The sequence below is a fragment of the Tenrec ecaudatus genome, chromosome 6, assembly GCF_050624435.1.
Source record: "Tenrec ecaudatus isolate mTenEca1 chromosome 6, mTenEca1.hap1, whole genome shotgun sequence".
Classification (NCBI taxonomy): domain Eukaryota; kingdom Metazoa; phylum Chordata; class Mammalia; order Afrosoricida; family Tenrecidae; genus Tenrec; species Tenrec ecaudatus.
In genome coordinates, this window is record NC_134535.1 from 28,126,824 (window position 1) to 28,134,823 (window position 8,000).

The 8,000-nt window shown below is 47.2% G+C and overlaps 2 pseudogenes; one reads left to right on the plus strand and one right to left on the minus strand.

Annotated features, from left to right (window-relative positions):
• Window positions 1–3,484: 3,484 nt before the first annotated feature.
• Window positions 3,485–4,968, plus strand: LOC142451365 (keratin, type II cytoskeletal 8 pseudogene; annotated as a pseudogene).
• Window positions 4,969–7,362: 2,394 nt separating this feature from the next.
• LOC142451366 (KHDC1-like protein pseudogene) lies at window positions 7,363–7,722 on the minus strand (annotated as a pseudogene).
• Between the last annotated feature and the right edge of the window lie 278 nt (window positions 7,723–8,000).

Here is an 8,000-nt window from a genome sequence, read left to right on the forward strand (position 1 = left end):
TCCCATAATTGTGTCTGGCTATTCCCTGTGCCTGAAGGTTATTGGTAGATAAGACCAATCAGGTTCTGTAACCAAACCACTGAAAAATGTAGCGAACCCTGGGGAGGTCTCGGGGGAAAGACCAGAGTCTTTTCATTGCCTGGTTTTGGGGCTACCCACTTATGATATTATTAACTATGTAATATGTTACCTATGTGTGCACATGACTTACGAAAGATTTGTAAGTCCCATTATATATTCCCATTTGAAAATGCATTCACTTTCTTAGTTCCTTTTGTTGTTATAGAGAACATGTTTTTTTAAAAAAAATCATTTTATTGGGGCTCATACAACTCTTATCACAATCCATACATACATCAATTGAGTAAAGCACTCTAATACATTTGTTGCCCTCATCATTCTCAAATTTCACCTTCTGCTTGGGTTCCTGGAATCAGCTCGTTTTCTTTTTTTCCCTCCCCACTTTCTTAGTTTTGACATGGGACGAGGAGCCCCTTGTCCCGCTGTCTCTCTGTCTTTAATATTTTCTACAGTCACGAAGTCAGTTCTGAGGACCCATCCAGGTGTTGGGGACCCCTCTATTCACCCCAATACTAAAAGGTCTTCCTTTGGCCAGAGCATGAGAAGAAGTAGGTAAGGGTTCACAGGAAGGCCAGGGAATCCAATCTTTTCCTTATTAGACACTCCTATCCTTAAACGCTGAGATGGAGAAAGATTAGACACACACACCCTTGGTAGTGGTGCTCATTAGTCATTGGATTGCTAATGACAAAGATGGTGATCAAACCCGCCGGCCACTTGAAAAGTGATGAGGCAGTCTACTCCCATAGGATTTACACTCTTAGACACCCACTATGGATCTCTAGGAGTCAGAATCAGCTGGGTTGTAAATCTCTAAAGTAACGTGTGCCAGCCATCTAACTGCCTGTAGTGGGAGCAATAAACACAGAATCTTAAGAAATAAAGCTTTTGTTGTTGGTATGGTCCTCCAGTTGGTTCTGATCCATAGCGACCCTATATGCAACAGAACGAAGCACTGCCTGGCCTTCTCCTTGGGGGCCCTCCTCTCGTCTGCTGCCTTTTAACTTTACTGAATATGATGTCCTTCCCCAGGGTCTGGTCACTCCTGACAACATGTTGAAAGTATGTAAGACGGACAAAGTTTTGCCCTCTTTGCCTCCAAGGAGCACTCTGGTCATACTTCTTCCAAGACAGGTATTTGTCCTTTTAGTAATCCATCAGTCCATGGTGCTTTCCATAACCTTCTCCAGCACCACAGTTCAACTGCATCCATTTCCTTTGGTCTTCCTCATTCAATGTCCCTCTTTCACATGCATATGAGGCCATTGAAAATAGTATGGCTTGTGGCAGGTGCACCTCACTCCTATGATAATCTTGATTTTCAATATTCTAAGGTGCTTTGTGCCATAGATCTACCTAATGCAACACATCTTTTGAGCTCTGGACTGCTGCTTCCATGAGCATTCATTGTAGATCCACACAAGATGAAATCCTTGACAAATTCCATCTTTTCTCCGTTTATCATGAGGTATTACCTATTGGTCCACTTGTGCAGATTTTGGTCTGTCTTACATTGAGTTGTGATCCATACTGAAGGCTGCCATCCTTGATCTTCATCCGTAAATGCTTCAAGTCCTCCTCACTTTGAGCAAGCAAGGTTGTGTCATCTGCATGTTGCAGGTTGTTAATAAACCTTTCTCCAATCTTGAAGCCACGTTCTTCTTCATATACTTCAGCTTCTCTGATGATTTCTTCAGCATGCATATTATGATAGTTTTTGTGTGTGCGCGCCAACATGGCATCTGTAAGAAGATATAGGCGGCGTTTAGCCTGTCGATCAGGTCGCAGCTTGATGACCTAATTTGGGATGATCTGCATCCTTAAACATTACAACTTAGGAAACCCTACGGAGCAGTGCTACTGAGTGCCAGGAGGCTACTATAAGTGTTAGTTGACTTGAGGACACACGAGTCTGTCGAGGGAGAGTCCCAAACCAAACACTGTCATCGAGTGGATGCAGGCTCCCACAGCCCCTATCGGACAGGGTAGAACCTGTGGGTTTCTGAGTGCTTAACTCTTCACGGGAGTCTAAAGCCTTGTCTTTCTCTTACTGAGCAAGCAGCTGGTGGTTTCGAATTTTGGCTTACGGTCCAACTCATGACCACGACACCACCAGAGCTCCAGAAGAAGAGTAAATGCTCATTTAGTTCAGAGGCAGCTCCTGGATAGGTTGGGTTGGTAGGTTTTACATTGCTCACTCCTGGGTCATTGCTCAATCAGAAGAATCCTAGGATCTTGGTTTGCTCTAGGTCAGAAGTTTGGACTCTAGTTCTGATTTTGAGTTTGGTTAAGACTGGGGGAGTGGAGAAAGGGATGCTGTTTTTCTTGGCAGTCGTGGCTGTTGCTTCAGCTTCGAGCCTGTTCCTGCTGCCAGAGCTGCTGCTACGTCCAGCATCATCTGTGAGGGAGCGTTTTGCATCCCTGGACTCCATGTGTGAAGAAGATGAAGATTCCTGGGAAGTATCAGTCGCCTTGAAAATAAACCAGACGACCAGGAGATCTCTGGAGAAGATATGTGTGCATGATTTTGATTTTGTGTTTTAAGCCAAGCTGCAAAACTTGAAGGGAAATCATAGGAAAGCTTAAATAAAGGGGGAATCTTCCAGACTGGTGAAATCACTATGATACCAGGACTTAAACAACGGAAATCAAAGAGAAAGGAAAATCTCAGCCAGGCTCCAGGAGCCCTGCTGTGCAGACATTCTTTTACTTTTAGGAAGATCAGACATGCTGGTCTAGACAAAACTTAAATGACATTTTATTGCCAAAGATTTATGTGCTCACTGATCCCCTCCACCCCAAGTTTCAGGACAGTAGAGCCACTTCTAGTATCATAAAAAAATCCCCCCCAACTATCATGATCCCAATTCTACCTTGCAAACCTGGTTAGACCAGAGGATGCACAGCAGTGCAGATGGGATCTGGAAACACAGGGAATCTAGGACAGATGAACCCCTCAGGACCAATGGTGAGAGTGGCGATACTGGGAGGGAAGTGGGGGTAGAAAGGGGAACCGATCTCGGGGATCTACGTGTAACCTCCTCTCTGGGGGATGGGCAACAGGAAAGTGGGTGAAGGGAGACATCGGGCAGTGTAAGATAAGATAAAATAATAAATTAAAAATTATTAAAAGTTCACGAGGGAGAAGGGAGTGGGGAGGAAACAAAGGAAAATGAGCTGATTCTAGGAACCCAAGTGGAAGTTGAACTTTGAGAATGATGAGGGCAATGAATGTATAAGGGTGCTGTACTTAGTTGATGTATGTAAGGATTGTGATAAGAGTTGTATGAGACCCAATAAAATGATTAAAAAAAAAATCTCCTCGCCCTCACTTCGAATCTGCTTCTCAGCTCCTTCTCGAATTTTTGTCGGATCCCACCGCTGCCTCCCAGTAGCCCTCAGCATGTCGTCTGTCAGGATAACCCAGAAGACCCACAGGATGTCCTCTGGCCCCCGGGGGGCCTTCAGCAGCCGCTCCTACACCAGCGTGCCCATCCCCCGCATCAGCTTCTTTCCTACTCCCGGGTGTGCAGCGGCAGCAGCAGCCTCCGGGCTCCCCTGGGCACCGGCCTGGGTATGGCCGGGGGCTTCAGCGGGGCAGGAGGTGGTGGGGGCATCACGGCCGTCACGGTGAACCCGAGCCTGCTGAGCCCCGTGAAGTTCGAGTCGGACCACAACATGCAGGCCGTGCGCACCCAGGGGAAGGAGCAGATCAAGACGCTCAACAACAAGTTTGCCTCCTTCATCGACAAGGTGCGGTTCCTGGAGCAGCAGAACAAGATGCTGGAGACCAAGTGGAGCCTTCTGCAACAGCAGAAAACCTCTCGTAGCAACACGGACAGCATGTTCGAGAGCTACATCAACAACCTCAGGCGGCAGCTGGAGATGCTGGGCCAGGAGAAGCTGAAGTTGGAGGCAGAGCTGGGCAGCATGCAGGGGCTGGTGGAGGACTTCAAGAATAAGTACGAAGACGAGATCAACAAACGAACAGAGATGGAGAATGAATTTGTCCTCATCAAGAAGGACGTTGATGAAGCATACATGAACAAGGCGGAGCTGGAGTCCCGCCTGGTAGGGCTGACGGATGAGATTAACTTCCTCAGGCAGCTGCACGAAGAGGAGCTCCATGAGCTGCAGGCCCAGATCTCGGACGTCCGTAGTGGTGTCCATGGACAACAGCCACTCCCTGGACATGGACGCATCATCGCTGAGGTCAAGGCCCAGTACGAGGAGATCGCCAACTGCAGCCGGGCCGAGGCCGAGAGCATGTACTAGATCAAGTATGAGGAGCTGCAGGCCCAGGCTGGGAAGCATGGGGATGATCTTTGTCGGACCAAGATGGAGATCTCAGAGATGAACCGGAACATCAACCGGATCCAGGCTGAGATTGAAGGGCTCAAAGGCCAGAGAGCGTCCCTGGAGGCCGCCATCGCGGACGCGGAGCAGCATGGGGAAATGGCCATCAAGGACGGCAACAGCAAGCTGGCTGAGCTGGAGGCCGCCCTGCTTCGGGCCAAGCAGGACATAACACAGCAGCTGCGTGAGTACCAGGAGCTGATGAACGTCAGGCTGGCCCTGGACATCGAGATTGCCACCTACCGCAAGCTGCTGGAGCGCGAGGAGAGCCGGCTGGAGTCCAGGATGAAGAACATGAGCATCCACATGAAGACCACCAGTGGCTACTCCGGTGGGCTGACCTCGAGCTATGGGGGCCTCACGAGCCCTGGCCTCACCTATGGCTTGAGCTCCCTGCAGTCCAGCCTCAGCCCAGGCGGAGGCTCCAGCTCCTTCTCCCGAGCCAGCACCACCAAGGCCGTGGTGGTGAAGAAGATCGAGACCCGGGACGGGAAGCTGGTGTCCGAGTTTTTGGATGTCCTGCCCAAGTGAATGTCCCTGTGACTCCTCACAGTCTGTCCCCGACCCTGCCTGCCCAGGGCTGTGCAGGGGCACCAAGGGAACAGGAGGCAGGATGATTGACCCAGTCCTTAGCCCATCCTGTGGGAATCAACTACTTGGGGGGGGGGTATCCCCTTTGCCCAGAGCCCCCAATGAAAGCAATGGTCTTTTGTAAAATAAAACCTGACAACTTACATACACATATACTCGATAGGAATTGATGCCTAGATTGCAATAAGAGCTGCAAGAGCCTGCAATGAAATGATCTTTAAATAAAAAAATCAAGCCCCCCCCCCAAAAAAAAAAATCTCCTCATGGCTCAAATTTCAACAATCCCATGGCTCAACTTTCAGCCAAATGATTCTGGCTTCAAGTCAATTCCAACTCACAGAGACCCCATAGGCCAGGGTAGACCTGACCCTGAGAGCTTCAGAGACTGGAACTTTATGGGAGTAGATAGCTTCATCGTTATCCAGAGGAGGTAGTCTCGAATTGCTGACCTTGTGGTTAGCAGGCCAACCTGTAACTGGCTACCTCAGCAGACATATAAGGGAGTGATAGCACCAGGGAGGTATGTACTTCTTTGAATTATCAACAGCTCAAAGGGCAGCATTTGCTCGGGAACAAAGCTCAGAGGCAAGGAATGGATAGGGAAGCAGGATTAATGAAAAAGGCAAAAATACATGAGGGAAGTAGGGAAGAGCATTGTTTACAATATGGGAATGGTAATTGCACTCAATGCTACAAAATAACATGTGTATGAGTTGTTGAATGGAAAACTAATCTGCTCTGTAAACTTTCATCCAAATCACAGTAACAAGTTGTGAAAAATCAATTGTAAGAATCATATTAAAATATTTACCTTGGAGGGACTTGGGGGGAAGAAGAGGTGGGGGAAGGGAGTGGTGAGCAAATGCCATAGACAAGGAACAACTAGGAAATTAAAATAAACAATGAGGAGGACGTCGAGATCCTGGGGATGTTGGAGCAACAGCAATCTAGCTGAGAGGAATTACTAAGAGGCTGAAGAAGGGCGAGCATGATGGTGGGAAAGGAGGAAGGTAAAAGGAAACAGAGGAAAGATCAAGGAAGCAAAGCTATGGATAGAGGTATAAATAAAGGTGTGTACCTATGTAAATACATTAATTCATAAAAATAGAGGCATTGTTGTATGTACATATGTTTATATGGCAACACACTGAGGTAGTGGATGGACTCTGGGCCTCTGCTCAAACCCTCCCTCACACAAGAACACTTTGTTCTAACAACCTGACATTCTGTGATGCATACCCTCCCAGCACATTCGCTGAAGACAAAATGGGTGCACAAGCAAATGTGGTGAAGAAAGCTGATGGTGCCTGGCTATCAAAAGATATTAGTCTGGGATCTTAAAGGCTTGAATTTAAACAAGCGGCCATCTAGCTCAGAAGCAACAAAGCCGAAATGGAAGAAGCACACCAGCCTGTGAGATCATGAGGTGTCAACAGGATCGGTAACAGGCATCAGAAGCCCACACACAAACAAGCAAATAAAGCATATTGTTGAGAATGAGGGGGCTCAGATCAGAGACCCAAAACCCAACTATAGACAATAGGACCTTCCCTCACAGAAGGGTCACAAGGAAGGGATGAGTCAACCAGGGCTCAGTGTAGCATCGATGAAACACACAATATTCCTCTGGTTCCTTGAGGCTTCCTCACCTCCCACTGTCATGACCCAAGTCCTGCCTTTCACTGTGGGCTAGACGGGAGCATGTACACAGATACAGATAAGAAGTAATTGCTCATGACACAGAATCTAGGAACAGCAATGGGAGTATTAATTGACAAATTTCCCTCCCCTGGCCACCCAGGGATGAACAACAGAAACTGTGGGGGAAGGAAGACAGTGGTCAGTGTAAGATATGAAAATAATAATAATTTATAATTTATCAATGGGTCACAAGGGCGGGAGGAGGAGAGGGTGGGAAAAAAGAGGAGGTGATACCAAGGGCTCAAATAGAAAGTAAAAGTTTAGAAAATAATGATGGCAACATATGTATAAATATGCATAATACGGTTGATGTATGGATTGTTATAAGAGCTGTAAGAGCCCCCAATAAAATGATATTTTATTTTTTTCAGGGATTGCTTATTTTATTGCTGATCTTTGCCAGTACGGACACATTTCAGGGACTTGGGAGGATCAAATGGTGAAGGTTCTGCCCATTGACTCCAGGAGAGAGACCTCCCACAATCAGGTCTTCTAAAGATGGGGACGGAAACGAGGCTCCTGAACGTGGATGCTGAGGCCAGCTCATGACTTCTCATGACAACTGGACATAAATAAAGGTCGGTCTCATGAAATCCTGCAGCGTCTGGATGCTGAGGGCCATCTCATGACTTCTCATGAAAACTGGACATAAATAAAGAAGGTCTGTCTCAGGAAATCCTGCAGCATCTGGACACCGTGCACTTGGAACTCCATGACAGGTGGTCCCATACACAGGGCCAAGCCTCTCAGCCACCACCTTCCACGACTGGGCCCCACGACAGTGACTCGCGTCTGTCCAGAGGCAATGCAGCTCCGCTCCAGCTGGATGAAGGTGCTGCTGTGTTCCTCTAGACGGTGAAGGTCAGCATCTGAGGAACCAAAGATAAGCTCCTCCACCTCCTCGTCCACATAAAACACCAGCGGATTCAGGAAGTTTTCCGGCACCGTCCACCACGGCCGCTGCGTCTCGGCGCTGGTCCTGCCGGTACTCATGATCCTGCTGAGTTCTGACCCGGTCCACAAGAGAGCAAGTTCAAATCTGGCTCTAGAATGATATTTTAAAAGAAAAAAATTCCCATGTACTTTATTAAACTTTCCATTTCAAATTCCTAAAAAGTTAAGAACAAAGCTTTTTTAGTGTTTCAGTCATCAAGTAATAATAACTTTAATAAATCTAAAATTTTTATGATTTCTACAGTTTTGATAGAATAAAATTGAAAGGTCTAAGATTAAAATCAATTATCCTGTGCACATTACTCAGTGCACACTTC